Source organism: Asparagus officinalis, chromosome 8 (genome assembly GCF_001876935.1).
Source record: "Asparagus officinalis chromosome 8, Aspof.V1, whole genome shotgun sequence".
In the NCBI taxonomy this organism is placed as follows: Eukaryota; Viridiplantae; Streptophyta; class Magnoliopsida; order Asparagales; family Asparagaceae; genus Asparagus; species Asparagus officinalis.
This window is the reverse complement of record NC_033801.1, coordinates 21,392,587-21,413,885: the sequence shown is the minus strand read 5'-3', so window position 1 is coordinate 21,413,885 and position 21,299 is coordinate 21,392,587.

Genomic DNA, 21,299 nt, shown 5'->3' with positions numbered 1-21,299 from the left:
TTCTGGTTTGGCGCCAACTGGAAGGATGATTGTTGCGGTTGTTGCGGTGGCTGTTGTGACGTTTGATGTGCGTCTACATCGGCTACAGACCCTCTTCCTCTGCCTCGAGGGTTAAAGTTCTTCTTTTGGTTTTGATTCTGATTATTAGCTGGTGGCAAACCTCTCTCCAAATTCTTTCTCTTGAGAAAGCGTTCAGCTTGCTCACCCCTCACTTTCAATTCCTTCCAAGTTTTAGAGGGCACAACCCCCATCACCTCTAACACATCCAATGACAAGTTGTTGTGACATGTCTGTAGGATGAACTCTTCTGTGAGTGGATCTCTGCAGTTCACCGCTTTATCCCGGAATCTTTTGACAAAGACGTCAACCGATTCCCCATCCTTCTGCTTCTCATCCAACAACGTGCCAATTGAAACCTCAGTATCGTCGTCGAAGAAATTGGTGAGAAATAGTTCTTCCATATCTTCCCAGCTAGTGATACTCCCAGGCTTAAGGCGTAGGTACCAATCGAAGGCAGGCCCGCGGAGGGTTCCTACGAATGACCGGACCATCAGGGCTTCGTTCCCAGATATTGCGCCGAGATGCGACTTGAAATAGATCAAGTGCTGAGTTGGTGAACCCCTGCCATCAAAAGGAGTAAAGTTAATCAAATTAAATTTCTGGGGATAAGGAATCAGGTCCCACTCCCTCGGGTACGGGTATGGGATGCCCGTTTTCTTCACTTCTTGAGCCGTCATCAAAGCGTTGACTTTGCTCTCAAGATCGTGCATCTTCTTGTCCTCTTCCTCGCTTTTCTTCAAATAGATCTGTGGAGGTTGAGTGGCTGACTTGGTCGGATCGCTTCCGGAGTTGTCTTTATCTGGAGGAGGATCTTCAAAGATGGTCTCATCCTCTTCATTACGCCGACTGGACTCCGCCCTCTGGTTCGACTCCGGTTGGTGCTGTTGAACTTGCAAATCTCGCATCTACTGCATGGTCAGCTCCATCTCGGTCTTGAACTCAGCTCTAATTTCTTCGCGTTGTTTAGCCAACGCTTCTTGCAGCATTTGAGCTAGTTGATCCGGCGTGATCGCGAATGATTCTCTGGCTCGTCCAACACTGGATGCGGTATCGTCCGACGCAAGGGCTGAACAAGTATCTGATATTTCTTCATCTGAAGATAGCCCCTCGTGCATTTTCCTGTAGTCTCGTCGTAGGTTGGCTCTTCTTTGTAACCGCGCCATCCTTTGAGAAAGACCCCGCTCAACTCTCCCTCCTGGAGAGAAATCAGGGTCGGGATTGACCGACTTTTGCTTCCCTTTGTTGGTCATGTTGATAGTGACCTCGGGGAACTCATCTTGTCGAACTACCGGTTTCTTTTTGTTGAAACGCCTCACCTTAGGTCTTGACGCTTCATTGGAAAGTCTTTGGAATACGGAGACTCTTGTTGAATCAGTCTTGGAGCATCCGTATTCCGTCAGCACTGCCTTGATGAGTCTCTCACAAGAGCAGTGAGACTCGTTTTCTTGTACAACTCTTTTTCTTGAATTATTTTTCTGATAGTACAGCTCATCGTTGTTACGATTTGAGCAACCTATCTCTTTCTTCTGAACCTTGTTAACATGCGCAGGACGACTTGTTGTCGCTTCTGAGCGATCCAAGGTTGAATTTTTAAATCCATCCCCTTGTCGGTCCTAGACGAGAGTGAACTGGTATTCTCTCGTTCTGGACTGGTGCAGTTCTGACAGGAGGGTGTTTACGACCCCCTGTATAAGAAACCACTAAGGGTTTACTTGCCGGGTTTGACTGTTCTTTGGTTGGGGCTTTGCCCTGACTGTCAAATGCCAAACTAAGGAGATCCAATTCCGTGAGTTTGACTTTTAATATGTCCGGCTTGTCCTGAATCTTTACTGGTGACGCAGTAGACGGGCTTGGGACGGATGCTGAAGGAGTTGAAATGGGGTCTTCGTTGACCTTCTCTTTGCCGCGGCAGCCATAACTGTCGCGGTTGTATGATGTGCCGCGGCAGTATGGGCTGCCGCGGTTATATGATGAGCCGCGGCAGTACGTACTGCCGCGGTTATATGATAAGCCGCGACAGTCTGTGCTGCCGTGGTTGAAGACTAGCTTCCTCTGTATTCTTCGGGTGTTCTCGTTTTTGGGAACCCAAACTTTACAGTTCTTCTGTGGTTTTCCAGATACCACTTCCTTCTTGTTTTCCTGCGCTTGTTGACGAAGGGCACGAGCGTGAGCAGCTTTTGCTTGACGCCTTTGTATACGCTCCTTCAGGGTAGAACGGGCTCTTTTGACCAGAGTCCATTCCTCTGTCGTAAGCTGTGCAGAGATGTGATTATCTTGCCTTTTAGGCAACTGAACCATCTTTTGATTCCTCGACTTTAGGTCCGTGTAATAATGGACCCCGTCGGTCTGTTGCATGGCCTTAGCCAATTGACGAGCGCGGCGTTGACGTTGTCTCTGACGAGCTCTCTTTGTCAATACCGGAGCATCTTGGTTTAAGGACCCTTGAACTGGTGAAGGGTCATTCGGAACAGAGATGTCGCAGGTTGATTCCTTTGCATGGACTTGGCAAGAATCTCTACCTGCGGTCTTCATTGGAACTGAAGACTCGGGAACTTTCTTGGGAGAAGAAATCTTCCTGCACTTGCGGGGTGAGGAGGATTTTGATGACGAGGATGACATATACTCCTCGTATTTTGCCTGATCGAATTCATATTCGATCTCTTCGGTGACGATGATCTTAATCGGCTGCGACACTGCGGCCTCGGCAGCGAGGCCGCTGGCTCCCACTGTGGTCGCCAGTTTGTTTTCAGCGAAAGTTGTTTCCATTGCAGATTCCATTAAAACTTCGATCGTTTACAAAGAATTACAATGAAAATAAAAGAAAATACAACTCTCGAGAAAATAACACAGAAATTGTTTATCAACTCCTGCTTTTGTGGGACTTTGCCTGTGCCGGGAATGCTTTAGTTCGTGGACCACCGATTCGTAGATCGAGAGGTTGTTTAAGGATCTCTCCTTCGTTTATCGAAGTAAAGATTTGAAAACGAATATCTTATCGATGTAAGATGTCCGTTCTTCCAAAGATCAAGTCTGAGCTTAGATCTCTAGGATTCACCAAATGATGGATGATTTTTTGAAGCCCACGTGGCAGCATATCAAAGATAGAACGTGTGCTGACGTGGAAAAGCGGTTAAACCACGAAAAAGGTGGTTAAAGTTCGTGGGAGAGTAGTTTTGAGCGCGATGGAACGTGCTCATAACCGTCTCTTTGGCCGCGGCAGCCTATACTGATGTCCGTAAACATTTTTTGACGCCTACAGCAGCGGCCAAAGAGAAATCATTCGGGCAGTTATTTTGCCCCCGTTTCAACTGTGGTGCACTGAGACCCCTATAAATACCTCCCTAAACACGAAGCAAAGGAGGAGAGCATTTTTGGAGCAGAAGAGACTTGAGTTTTTGGTGATTTTGAGAAAGAAAGAGAGAATTTTCACCCTTTGACAAGCATCATTTGGTGAATCCTAGATATCTAAGCTCAGACTTGATCTTTGGAAGAACGAACATCTTACATCGATAAGATATTCGTTTTCAAATCTTTACTTCGATAAACGAAGGAGAGATCCCTAAACAACCTCTCGATCTACGAATCGGTGGTCCACGAACTAAAGCGTTCCCGGCACAGGCAAAGTCCCACAAAAGCAGGAGTTGATAAACAATTTCTGTGTTATTTTCTCGAGAGTTGTATTTTCTTTTATTTTCATTGTAATTCTTTGTAAACAATCGAAGTTTTAATGGAATTTGCAATGGAAACAACTTTCGCTGAAAACAATGATATGATAGTTCTGTAACACAGACTTGAAACACTAACATTGTTTTATCTTTTTCTTCATCGTGTAAATATTTAAATAATGATAAAATAATAGTCCCTAAAAATGTCAAAGTTCAGCTAGATGTATAATTTTTTCATCTTTTGTTGTAAGTACGGGAATCAAACCCCTTAGTTTTGACAACATACTATAATTATTTGGCATGTAATACAACAAAATTTATACCTTCCGAATGTTAGTATCACATGTTTAGCAGATACCAAATGAAAGATGGCCATTGTACTACAACTAGCTGTTGGACCCTAGAGGGGGGAGGGGGGGTGATTAGGGTCTTAAGGCAATAATTGTACAATAAAAATTAAGACAAGCAATACACCACAAAATGAACAATCAAAGTAAATGAGATAGGGTTAGAAATCCAAGTGACGCGCGATGTGTTAACGAGGTTCAGTCCGCTGACCTACGTCCCCGCTCCCCACTCTTGAGGAGAATCCACTACACAACCCGGTTTGGAAGCCGGAACTTCTTCTACACAACGATCTCCACAAGATCTCACTACCACACAGTTGATCTCCACAAGATCACTACACAACGATCTCCACAAGATCTCACTACCACACAGTTGATCTCCACAAGATCAAGCTCATAACAGTAGTAAATGGTGTAAAATCTCCCTCTTTACAGTAACCCTATGGCAAGGAGAAAGATCACACTTGAAGCTTTGGATGTGAACTTGAAAACAGAGAAAAACAGGATTGAAAGTTTAGCTCTTTTGAAAAAAGTAAAGCAAAACTCAGGCTTTTCAAAATACTTGAGACCAGTTGAAGAAGAAGGGTATGAGGGGTTTAAATAGGAGAAAACACAGCCGCCAAAGCCCATACCCCAAATCTCCCCAAATCCCGTAAAAAATGATTTCTGAAACAGTACTAAAAAAACCCGTTGGGGTGAACGACGGTCGACCGTAGGAATTTCACAGTCGACCACGAGCAACTCCAGAAACTATTTTGGGTTCTGAACATCAGCCGGTCGACCGTGGCTGTCGACCGTGAGCAACTCCAGAAACTATTTTGGGCTCTGGACATCAGCCGGTCGACCGTGACGGTCGACAGCGAAACTCTCTGGACTGCATCCGATCGACCGTCATGGTCGACCGTGAGCCTCTGAAAAACATACTGAGTCTCTGGACTCAAGGCGGTCGACCGTGATGGTCGACTGCAAACTGATACATGATAAAACAGGTATAAAAACAGATTTTGATTTTTTCTAAAAATACTCAATTGATTTCTAAACATTGTGTAACTTTGTAAAATATTTTTAATACTAAAAACAAATTGTTTAGAAAAGAAATTTTGCGAATAGGTCCTTATACTTGTGAAAAACAATATTTTGACAAAAACGCTCAAAAGTATAAGTATGAAAACGTGTGTGTGATATCCCAATAGCTTCAAATGAAATCTACAACTACTTGCCTACATTCTAGCACTAGAGAAAAAAAATAAAGATAGAAAATATCTCTCACATAAAAATACATTTCTTGAGTCTTGATATTGCTCTAGAGTTGATGAAGCTTCTCATTACGTTTAGTGTTCTTGATTAAACATTGCTTCATCACTATACCTCCTCCTCCTTTGGATATCATCGTTGTAGCTCATATTCCATCCAATCCTCCATCTGTGGTACTAACAAGCTTGATATATATATAAACTATAATATCACTCATCAAGCAATTAGTACCGATAATGGTGGTTATAAATCATCATCAAAACATAAGGGCTAACACTAGCATGCAATATTAGTCGATAACAACTAAGTATGATAATGATTCAATAAGCATACTCTTCACATTAAACTTCACGTATGTGCCTATAGAATAATCTTAATAGCCCTTTTCTAAAGTTCTTTGAATCCTATTCTGGTTTGCTAAAACCTCATAGATCTCAAGCATACAAAAAAGGTATGATAAAATACAACTATTACCTAATGAAAGTAGTGGGAAGACTAAATTCCCAATGCACCACATTGCACCACTGGTTAAGCTTCAAAATGGGAAGCAGAAGAGATAAGAAGAATCCAAAAGACTAAAGTTATTAACAGGTACAACACATATTTGAGATTATCATCGCCAAACTGTCTCCAATTTGTTATTCATATATGGGCCTGCAATGCCGACAAGCATGAAGGAGCCATGAAAAGTGATGAATTTGAAAAAGTAATTGAAGATGTTGATTCCTTTAAAAGATGTTCTGAATTTCACTCTAGCATCTGTTAAAATACACAATGGATTGCTAATCGCTTGAAGCCCTCCAAATTCTTGAGAACTTATTAGGTGTTTATTCACAAATTTAGAACTTTAAGGTTGTTCGTGGTAAATTTTTTCTCAACGAAATTATTTTAAAATGCTAAAATTTTCTATCAGTATCTTAAAATTTATTTAACCCAAGTGTTACTGTTAGATCTCTTTTGGAATCTTTTTGCTGATATTTTACATTCAAAAAGAAAGGGTAATGAATCCTTGTAGAAAGGAAAGCTTGTACACACTGGTTCATATAAATAAAAGGTGATATTTTTTAAGAGGCATATTCCCTCAATTAATTTGTTTGTTTTCTTAAACACATGAATTTAATAATGTAAAAAGGTTTTATGATGCAGTTAAATAGTTAGATTGACTAACATATTGGTTCATAAAATTTTCCAGTGTCTTCCTTTTGGCATCATTTATTTGGAGTGCCCCATATATTAACTTATCATTATGTTTACTCTACAATATGTCATTTGGCTAACAAATTTTATTGTCATTTTAGTGCAGAGAGTTGACACTGGAAGAAGATTATGCCTCTTTGGCTTTTTCCGGTCCATTGAAATGTTAGGTGATGTTGTTGAAGACGTTGTAGTAGAACATGGTGGAGAGGTAACTTGGGAAGCACGTTATGATGCAGAGTTGTGTTTGAAATTAGTATGCTCGTTCCTTTTTGTCATATTGTATAAAATTGTGCAAACATACGTGTGTTAATTTTTTTCTTGTCATTATAAACATGAATAAAACTATCAATTATCAAATTATACTTTTATTTATATTTCCACTGAAAAGGTTCGGAACCAAGTTAAAGAATCTTTCTACATACTAACATTAATAATTTGATACCCTATTTATGAGAAAATATTCATTTAGAATTAAATATAATAAACTGTTTTGATTTATATTCTTCTATACATTGAAAAATGAAAATCTAAAAATTCTTGAATGCAAATTAATAAATCAATCTTACATGTCAAAATATAACTAAGTCTTACTATATAAATATCTTTTTAATAGTGATATAAGATTTGCAAAAAAGTGGCGCTCCTTCCAGATCTTCACTAGGCTATCATATGTTTGTTTAAACATCTATATAAACTCCAAATTATCTTAAAAGGATTCAATGAATAAATTAAAGTGAAATGCTAAACTAAATTATCAATTTTAGTGAAAGCTAAAAATTTATACCATGTGCATTGCACGTGCAATTCACCTAGTATTTTTAAATACAAATACTCTCTCTATTACAAACTATTACTAAACTCTTTTATGACACACTACTATTTTTTCTCTCTCTCCCCCTCTTTTTTATTTCTCTTTTTATATTTATCTTGCTTAGGATTTGATGCTACTGTGATGATCTAAAACAAATACTTGGAGGGTTATTTATAACATTGGTTTAGGGGTAAGTAAATACTATTAGGGTAAGTAAATACTATTAAGGTTAGGTGATTACTATTAGGGGTAGATGTTACTGTAGCTAGGTAGGTGGTGGATAGATGGGTGAAAATGAAGCTGCTGACTTTTAACACTCCCTCTGAGCAGTGATTTCTCTATCCACGAGTCCAAGCTAACATCAAAATTCTGCAAGCTTTGAAGTACACAGTACTTTGATGAATATGTTAGCTATTTGTTCATTTGCTTGAATTGGCTTCATTATGATCTCCTCCTGAAGAACTTTCTCTCGTTGAAAGTGATGATGTACTTTGATATGCTTCATCCCAGCATCAAAAACTAAATTATTTGCCAATCGTATTGTAGACTGATTATCATAATTTAAAGCTACTAAGTAGTCTATGGATTGATGCAGATCTCCCATTAACTAAAAAAACCATATATGCTTTCCTGGGTTGCCATCACCGCTAATCTATACTCCGCCTCTGTAGTTGATAGTGACACCGTTGACTATCTTTTGCTACACAAGATATAGCCGCTGAACCGAGACTAAGCATGTATCCAATAATAGATCTTCGAGTGTCATGATCTCCAGCATAGTCAGCATCACAATAACCATAGACCTCATATTCTTCTCCTTTCTTATACATGAGACCTTACTTAATTGTATCCTTGACGTACCTTAGGATCCTTCAGATTGCTTCTAAGTGAGGCTTCTTTGGCTTCTGCATGTATCGGCTCATCACACCAACTGAAAATAAAATATCTATGTCTTGACATCGTCAGATAGATCAAGCTTCTAATTAGTTGTCGATACACAATTGGATCTTCTAAATCTTTCCCTTCATGTTCACGCAATCTCATATTTGTCTCCATCAGTGTTGAGATTGACTTGCAATTAAACATCATGTCACTACCACATTAGAGGCCTATGGAGGCCTATGGGATGGTTGTGAACCATCACACTAGGCATAAAAACCGTTGTCTTACATCTATAGCGACGATTCAGCATCTGTCTTGTTTACGGCCGTGCTCTTAAGTCTAAGGGAACAGTTTTCATATTTATGTAATTGATCATCATTAAATGGTTTATATAAGCTCAGGATAGAACACATACTTTTCACAAGACTATAAGATATCTAAATTATTGAAAAATTTAGAATAAAAAATAAATACTAAAGATTAATGATAACTATAGTACTTTATATGATAAAAGCATTCACAAAACATATTAAAAAATTTGCGTGAAAATTCATTCTAACCTAATTTACTCAAAAAATTAAGCTTTACTATAAAATATTCAAAAAAAAATTATCATTTATTCCTTCTTGCTTCATATTTAATTGAGCTGAGATTAACTTTCTCCATATTTATCTTTATTCTTCTAGTATTGCTACTCTCTTTTGGTTTTCTAGAATAGTTTAGCTGTAAAGAAAAATTTTAAATTCTCTAATCTGATTAAAGTAGGATCATATATATAAGTTAACCCCATACATGAAATTTATTTTAACCAACACTCATATGTAAGTATTACAATTGACATTGATATCTAAGATACGTATGAGATTTTTTTGACTTTTATACAAACAAAATCTATTTAAATGATAATGGTATAATTAAACTTTGTGATCTGAAAAAAAGATCAAACACACAATATAATTGATTGCTTTAAAATAATCTAATAAGAAAAAAATAGATAAAAGTAATTTGAAAAATTTTGTAATTTTATAATTCATAATTTTTAAACAATCTAATATAATATAATAAGAAGAAAATAACAAAGGAACATATCTACTGAAGGAGATCAAAGTACTGTGAAAATTATTGTAATTTCTTGATATAAAAAATGATCAAACATATAATATAATTAATTACTTTAACATAATCTAATCTAATCTAAGAAGAAGAAAATAGATAAAAGTGTTGTGAAAATTGTTGCTATTTCTTGATATGAAAAAAAAAATTAAATATACGATATAATTAATTTAAAATAATCTAATCTAATCTAATAAGAAGAAAATAACAAAGGCACATACCTGTAGAAGGAGATGAAAATGCTATGAAAATTATTATAATTTCTTAGCTTACATATATTAGTATGTGATGTTGCATGTGAGAGGATAATAATTATAAATAGAGTTCTATTTAAATAACAATAGTATAATTAAACTTTGAAACTAATTATGCACTACCGTGAACTACTTAAATTTTAGTTGGTGAGAGATCATCACGTTGTATCCTCAGATCGCAGCCATTTGTTTTAATTTTTGTTTTTTATAATTTTGAGAATGATTTTATCTCTTTAATTTGTTTAATGGATTTTGCAGATACCATGTCCATATTATGTACATTTATAGGTCCGCACTGCTCTTGGGTTCGACCTTTATGGTAGACATTATTTTTCCTCGTTAATTTGTTTGGTTTATGCATATACTACAGTCATCATGTATACATTTATAAACTTAGCATTTAATAATTTTATTCAGGTTTATATTTTAATTTAAACTATATACTTATCTTTATACTATGTATATCCAATAAGAATTAATTAAAATTTATCAACTTACTCTTACTTAATGAATTAGTATTTGAATTTTAATGGTATTTTTGTCCACCGAAAGATTTTTCCCAACTCATGCTTTTAATGAATTAGTATGATTTTTCCAAACTCATACTAATCCAACATAAACTACATATAGCACAACAATTTAAAAAAATAAGATTAATAAAATACATAAAATAGTATTTAAAATATTTTATTTAAATCTTAATCTATCCTAATACTAATTATATCTTATATTAATCCCATATGAACTGCCTATACCTTAGAAATTTAAAAAATTAGATTAAGAAATCATATGTTTCTAACATATTATAATACATGAAGTATTATAAGAAAATATAAAAAACACAAAATATTTTAAAATTTTAGAATTACATAAAATACCTTGACTTTTCAAAACTTAAAATAATAAATATAAAATCTAAAAATTATAAATAGCCACCAAAGAATTTAAAATTTGTAATTAATGCCCTCAACATTACAAACATTATAAGAACAATATCAAAAGTTTAAATTATAATAAAACATCTTGAAATCCTAAAATTTCCAAACTTGCAAATAACATAGGTGAATTCAATGGATTACCATCAGACACTTAAAATATTAATATTTAAAAAAATAATCTCAAAGTTATAAAAGCTATAAAAATTTCCTCTAAAGTTAAAAATCACAAAAAAAATCTTGAAATTTCAAAACTTATAACCTGAAATTTCAAAACTTATAGCCAGCACATATCAAATTTGGAAATTATCAACATACTGTAGGAAATTTAAATTTTACAAAAAATAATCAAAAGTTTTAATAATTATAAAAAACATCCTTAAAATTTTAGAGTTATAAGAAATATCCTAACATTTAAAAACTAACCACCAACACATAAAATTTAGAAATTACAAACGTCCAACTTAAAATTTAAATTTTTTATAAATACTAGTAAGGTTTTAAAATTTGCAAGACACGCCCTTAAAAGTTTAAAATCACAAAAAAGACTAAAATTTCTAAACTTGGCAAAGAAAAGAATACTATTTTAATATTTTTCATTAAGATATATAAATTTAACTTCTAATTTAAAGTTTACTTTCTCTCTTCGGCATCCAAAAGTAGTCTACGTTAATGCTAGTAAAGCATAGCAATAACAATAGATTGAAAATATCCAGTTAAGGAATATTTAAAACATATATGATAGATTAAAAATTAACGTCATTGTATAAATTAAAGTAATTGCATATAATTTTACTAATAACATTCGTTGAAAGAAGACTAAATTACATAAAGCTAATAAAATATTATAATGTATAAATATTGGTCTCTTATGTCAATAGTATTTATAGGATAAAAAAACATAAGGAGCTATGTAAGGAGAAACTATCAAAAAATTTAGAAATATTCTTCAAAAGAATCAAATTATTTTTATTGCAGAGAAGTGAAGGAAATAAACCCAAAACTTGAAAACATTCATTAATCACTTAAATTGACATGGACAAAAAGCATATCTATTAAAGAAGCACCACTTAAATTTCTTAAAGAATATATTGAGCAACTTTGTCTCAATCAAAGAACCATTCTCAAGAAAGATACAAGAAAAATTAGTAAGTAATATAAATTTTCATATTTTATTCTTCAAATGCCAAAGGAATCATAAATTTAATATAAACCTACATACAAATAATTTTCTAATAGAAACTAAAGTGAAGTTATTGATCAGCTATGTTGCAAGATATAACAAGCTAGAGAAAAGGAGTAAAATCACTATAGTGGACAAAAGATATAAACATTATACTTATTTACATTAGCATAAGTAAAAAAAATAACATCAACCTTTTCCTTTTTTTTCTATACAGTGGCATGACTCTACGTGTAACTTTATTTGAGGGAGTTGACTACTAACAAAGGATCAATTCTTGAAGACACAATCAAAGATAAACATATAATAACACTATCAGATTTTAAGATCTTTAAATATAATTGTAACATATTTTATGACTAAAATTCTTATTAAAATCCACTAAACATAAAATTTACCTTATATATGTCTCAAATTTGTTGGGTAAATATACATGTCATCATAAATTGCATCAATAATATAAATCAACCTAAAGATACAGCTTATTAAAAAAATAAGAGAATGATAAGTAAATGAAACAAACATCCATATAACACAACAGAGAAAAAATATTACTTTTTAAAGCTAATAAGCAGGGCTCATTCAAAATAAGCTATCAAGACAAAAGCATCTCCATCACGGCTCTTTACAAATGCAACACAAATTTAAATTACTAATATATGCAATCATCACAACATTTGAAAAAGGTATGATCTTACAACACCTAATTTAAAATTTGCATAATTAAACCTAAAAATAGTTTACCAATATAGGATATGTGATTGCACCTATAATGTAAAAATCACTACCATTTATAATCGAGTTGACTCATGGTTCTATGCTTGTAAAGACCATAACAAGAATGTGGATAGAAATACTAATAAGAGTGTCCAAATAATAAATATCACAGAATCACAGGATGACGTAGTATCAAGGTTAAGTAGTATCTCTTCTTCATGAAATAAACTTATTAAAGTCAAATATTAATATTATAATATAGGGCAAGTTGATGAAAATGTAGTTATTTAGTTCAAATCCTTGTGGAAATTGACACGAATAGATCAAAGATAATATTATTTGATGCAATAAAAGTTCTTATTAGATGCACAACAAAAAAAAATTCATTATAGAGAAAAAAGAGGTAACTCTTAACCTTATTTAAGTAATAAATTAGAAATACAAAAAAATTATATATATAAAATTAAAATTTATTCTCATTGAAACAGAAAAATAATTAGAGTCTATATATCCAAAAGTTTGTATTTGGAAATACATTCAACTTTTTTATAAAGTAAGTTAGGAACAAAAAAGATAAACGAGCCCAATGAAAGATAACAACACAAGAAATCCAGCTCCAGCATGATATTGCAATTGATGTATACGATGAAAATGCTACTCTCGAATTTCTCAAAAAAAAAGATAAATATGGAGAAGAATTGATCTTGACTCAATAAAAAATTTAAAATAAAAGGAATAAAAGATATTAATGTTTTCTGAATATTTATAGAATAGTTTAATTTTTTTGAGTAAAATTAGGAATATTTAGAAGAGATTTTTATGAATTTTTAGTACTTTTATATGCTTATGTGGATGCTTTTATCATATAAAAGTATACTAGAGTTAACATTAATCCTTAGTTTAAAATTTTTTGTGGAAATTATCAATGATTAGGAGTAAACTTCATATTCTCTTTAGTTTAGTTTTCTAGCCCACTTTTAATTAATTATATTGAATTACTGGCTTTAATTATTCGTATTCCTTTTATAACGCTATTTTTTCAAGTGTTTTTACTTTCAAGTGTTTTTACTTTCACAACACTATAGTTTCTCAAGTCAAACTTTGTTTTATATTGGTCCAAATAACATGAAAATTCAAATTAGATTTGTATATATTTATTTCCTATTAATTTAATTATTAACATAAAAATTTAAATTCAGTGTAGCACATTCAAATAAATATTAAAGAAATAAATAATCATAATGCTAAAATTTAGAGACATAAGTGAACAAAAGCTATCAAAGTAATTAAAATCAGGGAATAAATTTTAGTGAGGAAATAAATCAAAATAATTAATCATAGAATTTAACCACGTACATTGCACATGCATAAAACCTGGTATATATAAAACATGAAGTTAATTAGAGTGTAAATTGGTTGAGAAAGACGAGGATTTTGGAGCACACTATTTTTTTACAGTCCGAATTGTAATTATTCATAAAAAATGGATGATTATGATTAAAAGTAGTGATCGGTTGGAGATAAAAAAAACATAATAGAGGGATCTAAATTTCTGCTACAACTACGCTTTGTCTTCTACCAGTTTTACAATAGCAATAGTTTTGGGGACATTTTCTCGAGTGGTGATTTAGTAAGGGTACTTTCATGAGCAGCGACTATATGATGTCAGTATCTTTCTCACGTGTGCCAAGATTGAGAGCGTGAAATCAAGTTTTAGATAAGTTCCTAATAACTCATAAAAATAAAGGAGAAAGCTAAAGATTTAATTCAGAAATCAAATTCAATAAGAAATCATGCAATATGAGTATGTAGTGATCGAGGGAAAGAAGTACAGGGGATTGTATCTTCTAATAGGAAATAATATAATATTGATGGATGTTTGAGAGCAATATGCACAGGTTGGAAAAACTTTTCAGGATGCCTCGGGTATTGAGGTGGTTTCATGTTCTCATGGTTAAATGATGGTGATGGAGGAAATCCTGCTTGTGGAGAGGTTGTGTCAAGTCCCTATTCAAAAGTCAATCAGTAAAGATTGTCTTGTTCAAGCTACACATGTTGATTGGTGAGTATTTTGAATTAGGTTAAGTCAATACTAGTTACTAGAATTGGGCTGTGTATAGCTAGTATTTCTTGGTGGCCACTAATATTTTCTTTGTGGATTAGCAAGGACATGGATTTGCTTGTTTGTCGTGTAGTAAGGAGATGTTTGTTGTGTTCTCTACAGTTGTAAGGTGGATGTGCCAGTTATCTTCTTAACAATCGGGCTAGAGGTGAGATTGTTGGTGGTCCATCTCTCTTGAGAGGCTTGATGAGCAAGTCTTAAGAAGCTTGATGGCCAAGTCTTGAGATGTTGAGCAAATTCGCTAAAGCTTAGAGGGCAAGACTTGTGGGCCGTTTAAAGAGGGTTGTGAGACTTAGGAGTGACACAATTGGGGGTGGTACATCTCTTTTGAGAGTTTTGGTGAGCAAGTTTTGAGACGCTTGATGAGAAAGCCAAGCAAATACTTGGATGATAAGTTGGCTAAAGCTCGAAAGGCAAGCTTACTAGACTTGTGGTTTTTTTTAAAGAAGGTTGTGAGTCTTGGGAGAGACGCAAAAGGAGAGGTAAAACAAGAGCATAATTAAGTGCTTGTGAGAGTGTTCTTAGGTACTTTGTGAGTAGATGTATAGGGGGTTATAGGTTTTGGTTTGGTGAGTGATTCGATTATAATTCTATTGTATTCTCTCAAAAAAGTAATGAATGGATAATTCTCGATCATGGATGTAGGCAGTTTTGCTGAACCACGTAAATCTCCTGTGTCAACTCGTATCTATCTTGTTATCCTTCTTTTCCACTAAATTGAGTTTTGCACCCAGTCAATTTCACTATTATTTCCGCGACAGATATCGGGTAGGGGGAGCTTGCGATCTTGACAGGGAATTTATCCTCAACATAATGTTCTAACAATTAAAGGAGTTCAAAATCTATCAAAATACATGCATTTAACACGGTGATCTATACTACTATAGGGATAGGAGAGAGCAATTTAGGAGCTCTGATAGGATTTGTATTCTTGAGAAACTAGAAAATCTGATGTATTCATTTCTGTTATGATAAACTCCCCAGGATAAGCTAATATCAATCACATGAGAGCACGAAAAATAACAAGAACACACAAACACAAAGATATATGTGGTTCAGCTTGTAGCCTAGTCCACTGGCGAAGAAAGAAAAAACTTTACTAAATTGTGAGGAATACAAAGTAGATCTCTCAATCACTCAATCCTAAATAACACTCCAAAAGTCTAATACAACTCTCAACTAAACTAAATAAAAGGAACAAAAAGGAGAAGAATATCAAATAGGCTTCACAAAAAGAACTCTCTCTTCTTGATTGGTGCTCTGAAGATTAATGTAATTGGATTGAAAGACTGTTCTTATATAGCCTTCAAGATCCCAGCCCCTTGTTGTCTAAGGAATAAGAGTTCTAATAGGAATAGAAGTCAACATGTTCTAAAACCCAACAAGAGTCTAAGTAGGAATAAACCTCTAATATAATTGGTTGTGCAAATTCTAATGTAAGTAGAACTCTTGATCAAAATAAATCAAGCTAAAAAAGAAACTCCCAAAGCAATATGGATTTGAGTATTTGAGGCAACCTATAACAAATCTCCACCTTGACTCAAATACGTAGAAAATTCCTCCCATCAAATAAGCTAATTTACTCCACCTTCTCAAATAGCCTTGCAGGGCATCTAAGTGCGAAACGTTTCAATCAAATCCAAGCCCAGCTTGAACTTGCTAACTGAAAGAGGCCTCCTCAACAAATCAACTGAAATTTCCGCACGACGACCGTAAATATTAGCGAAGTCGTCACCTAAAGTAGCTACTGAATAGCTGAAGGGCAAAAAATTGTCAACCGACAATGCATAAGTTGTTGTATCTTCATATCTTCATGGTGGTCAGATATCTTGTCTAGATCGATCTCTAGCAATAGTGTATTCCCACTCTTCCTACAGCTGCTGAGGTGCTTCATCTACTTGATCTGGATCTGGTTGCTGAACTCCCTAGTCTTATCATGCTGAAGAGCTGAATCATGAATTTCTAACTCCACCTTATATCTTGTAGTGCGCACCTTATCAATAACTAAAACCGATGATCGTTTCTGGTGGATCATAGCAGATTCATTAAAAATAATAGCACGACTAATAATAATCTTAGGAGACTTTGAATCAGGACACCATAACCTAAAACCCTTAACACCCGATGCATAACCTAGGACTATGCACTTCTTCGCTCGCGACTCAAGTTTCCCTTCACTAACATGCGCATATGCAAAGCAACCAAATATTGTAAGATTAGAATAGTCTGCAAGCTTACTGGACCAAACCTCCTCTAGAGATTTACAACTAATAGTAGTAGATGGTGACCGATTCACTAAGTAACAAGCCGTATTCACTACTTCTGCTCAGTATTCCTTGCCTAAAATTGTACTGAACATCATACAATGAGCTTTTTCTAATAGGATTTTGTTCATACGTTCTGTCACTCTATTTTGTTATGGCGTGCGAGGGAATGTATGATGTCTAAAGATTCCCTCCTTCTTGCAGAATTCATTAAATTCACCTCCACAAAACTCAAGACCATTATCAGTTCTAAACCTCTTAAGCAGCTTCCCAGTCTGCTTCTCAATCAAAGACTTTCACTACTTGAAAGTCACAAACATCTCATCTTTATGTCTCAAAAAGTAGACCCAAGCATTCCTTGAGTAGTCATCAATGAAGGTCAACAAATATCTGGAACTACCACCATTCGAGGTAACTTGAGAAGGTTCCTAAAGATCTGAATGAATATAATCCAAAGTACCTTTAGTCTGATGCACTGTCATACTAAAGCTGACTCTTTTTTGCTTCCCAAAAATGTAATGCTCGCAGAATCCCAAATTTTCTATACTCTGTCCACATAAAAGACCCTTCTTACTCAACTTGGTCAATCCACGCTCACTCATATCACCAAGTCTCATATGGTATAATCTGGTAGTATCAACTCCTAACATCGACGATGCAACTGCAGCCGAGCTGGTAGCGGTAGAACCCTGCAAAACATACAAGCTGGCAATCTTCTTTCATTTTATAACCATAAGAGAGCCTTTTGTAACCCTAAGAACTCCACATTTACCTGATAAATTGCACCCAATGCTATCAAGAGTGCCCAAAGAGATGAAATTCTTCCTTAAACCTAAAACATACCTAACATCTGTCAAAGTCCTGATGACTTCATCATGCATCTTAATCTGAATTGTGTCTTTCCCAACAGTCTTGCATGAGGTGTTGTTCCCCATAAAAACAACTCATCCATCAATAGCTTCATAAGTGGTGAACCAGTTCCGATTAGGACACATATGATAGGAACAACACGAATCTAAAACTCAATCATCAATGATCCTGTTTATATCATTTGTAGCTAACAAAATCACATCTTCAGTAATATCAACTTCAGCGGAGTCCTTATTCGATTTTTTTCATACTCTAGCTTCTTGTTTATTTTTGTTCTTCAATCTATAACAATCGGTCTTGATGTGCCATTTCTTCTTGCAATATCTACAGATCAGATTCATGTGCTTCGACTTATACCTGTTACCTCCAAAGCCCCTTTCTTCCCGCCACTTTCACTTGTGGTTAACTCTTTGTCGATCTTCTCCTTATTCAATAAGTTCTCTTTGACGTCCTTGATACCAATAGTATCTCGATAAAAAAATCATAGTATCCCTGAAGTGCTTGTATGAAGGCAGCAAAGGACAATAACTATAGGACTTGATCTTCATCGTCAATCTTAACGTTAATCTTACTCTAATCTATACTCACAAAATTAAATTCACCAATATGAGATTTGAGTATTCCTTCTGACATCTGAAGTGTGTACAAACGCTGCTTCAAGAGGAGACGGTTAGTGAGCGACTTTGTCAAATACAAATCTTCTAATTTAGACAACAAATCAGCGGTTGTTTTCTCTGTGAGAACTTCTTACAAAACTTTGTTTGTCAAACATAACTGGATCGCTGTGAGAGCTCTATCATCCAACTCATTCCAATCTTCCTCCGTCATGGTAGCCGGTTTCTTCGACTTTCCGAACAAAGCCTTCTTTAATCCACTCTGTGTCAACACGGCGATCATCCTAATTTGCCAAAGGCTGAAACTGATATTGCCGTAAAACTTCTTGATATCCAACTTCGTAGTAGTTGTCGTCATATTCTCATCCGATCGATAGCTGAGGGCTTTGGTACCAATTTGTTATGACAAACTCTCCAGCATAAGCTAATATCAATCACACGAGAGCACGAAAAATATCAAGAACACACGAACATAAAGATATACGTGCTTCGTCTTGTAGCCTACATTCACGTACGAAGGAGGAGAAAAATTTACTAAATTGTGAGGAATACAAAGTGGATCTCTCAATCACTCAATCCTAAATAACACCCCAAAAGCCTAATACAACTCTTAACTAAACTAAATAAAAGGAACAAAAAAGAGAAGAATATCAAATAGGCTTAGAAAGGAACTCTTTCTTCTTAATTGGTGCTCTAAAGATTGATGCTCTTAATTTGCTTGAAAGTGTGTTCTTATATAGCCTTCAAGATCCCAACTCATTATTGTCTAAAAATAAGAGTTCTAATAGGAATAGAAGTCAACATGTCCTAAAACCCAACAAGAGTCCAAGTAAGAATAAACCTCTAAATGATTGGTTATGCAAAGTCTAATGTAAGTAGAACTCTTGATCAAAACAAATCAAGTTAAAAAAAAAAGAACTCCCAAAACAGTATGGATTTGAGTATTTGCGGCAACCTATAACAATATGATTGTTTTTTTATTTTAAGTCATAAAAATTAAATCATCAAGCATCTACTTTTGTAAAAGAATGATTATTTATTTTAAAGAGATGGAACACTTCATGTAAACAATATTCGAACACATTGATAAGAGTAGAGTACTCGAGTAAGTACTTAAAATTTAATAGTGTCTGCTTTCTTCTTAGTAGGCCACCAATCTCACCCAGCTCCAAGATTATGACACTTACTTGCCAAGTCAATCAACAAGCTAGTGTGAATGCAGAAACTAATGGAGTGCAAGTGATTTGAGTTGTTAAGATTTCAGTTGTGAGTGGATTCTGTAAATCTTATCATTAATTCCTCTTGAGTCTTCTATTTAAAAAAATGGATAGTAAAGTACACAGATTCTGTTTAAGAGTTGTTCTAGAAATGGTATTTTTGGACTTTGACTTCTATAAAAGAAATAACTTTGGACTTATTTTATTTTATTTTCTTGGCACAAATACTATGTCCTGTTTATTTGCTAGCGATTAATGGTAATAGATTTTGTCCAAAAGAACATTCACATTTATCTACTACTCAAAATTTAAATATACAATATATCCCAAGCTAGCGCTTAATCTTTTACATGACTAAAATATTGAATCCAGATCCTCTCCGCTGTCAAAAAATAGTGAAAGACCACTACATTATTATAACTATTGATTATTTGGTGAATAATTATGATTTTCCTTTGAGTGCAAATTAGGAATGAGTACAATACATTAGAGTGTGATGAGTGTTAGAATTAAAATAAATTATAATGATCCACTAGATAATTAATAATTATGATCAAAAGTAGTGGTCATTCCACAGCTTTTTTATAGTGGAAATGATCCAAATATGATGCAAATGTAATTCATCATGAAAATATGCCATTTGTCATGGTTAAAGGCCCATCAGAGCTTGATGAGAGAGTCTTTGGTGGAGATTATGCCTCTCGTTACACGAGGGAGGAGAGATTTTGTGGTGCTAATTTTGAAGTTAGGCTTGAAAAAGCTAAGCTTGGTTGGACTACTATTTTATTTCTATCTAGCTGTATTCATTCACTAAGAATGAAAAAAGGAGAGAGATGTCTCCTTCACTCTTAGCATCAAAACGCATCTTTGTAAATATTATACTAGACATAAATATCTCCCTTTTGCTTATCGGATCCCTCCAACTGCACCTAATTATTGCTAACTTTAATTTCTCTATATAGTTTTTTTTTTAAATGAAAGAAGATTATAAGGGGATGAAATTTCTAGCTGCTAACGTTAGGTTGATATGGTCCGTAATTATAACACAAATCACAAAAATTTATAGTTATGTGAGATCATGAGTTGCAATAGATAATTAGACATTAGTCTGAGGTTACTTGTTGATGAAGAAGCCTTATAGACTATTTATTATTTTCCTCCAACACTATTTAATATGTAACACTATATATTAACAATATATAAATAGCCGTAGAACAATAAAACAGATTCAACATTTTGTATTTTGTTTAGAAACGTAATATTATGGTGACCATTCATTAGCCAAACTTGACTCCTACGTATAAATTATTTTTGAACCAACAGTCTGCATTCGAATATAGAGGTCGCAGTCTTAGTCTGACTTTTTTTTTTTAATAAACTGCAAATAGGAGAAGAAAACAGAGAGAAAAGTAACAGTCGGCTAAACTGCAAATATCACCCACTTAGAATATGCCGTTTATGATTTTCTTTGTTTGGAGTAGATATGATCGGTTCTTTGGCTAAATATCAGAAAACTTCCCTTAATTTCAGACTATTATCAAATAATCCTCCATAACTTTCAAAATATCAGAAAACCTTCTTTAAGTTTAGAGGTTATGAGATGATCCTTTTTAACTTTAAGATTTTTTTTAAGTATATCCCCTGCATAATTTTACCAACACTTTGAAGTGCTCGACGTTGTTTAAGAGGAGGGCTCGTGATAAAATCTTTTTAACAAAAATTATTGAGTTATTTCGTCATGAAGGAAACCTTAAATGCCTTCTACAAATTTAATAGTATTTTGATGAAAGGATA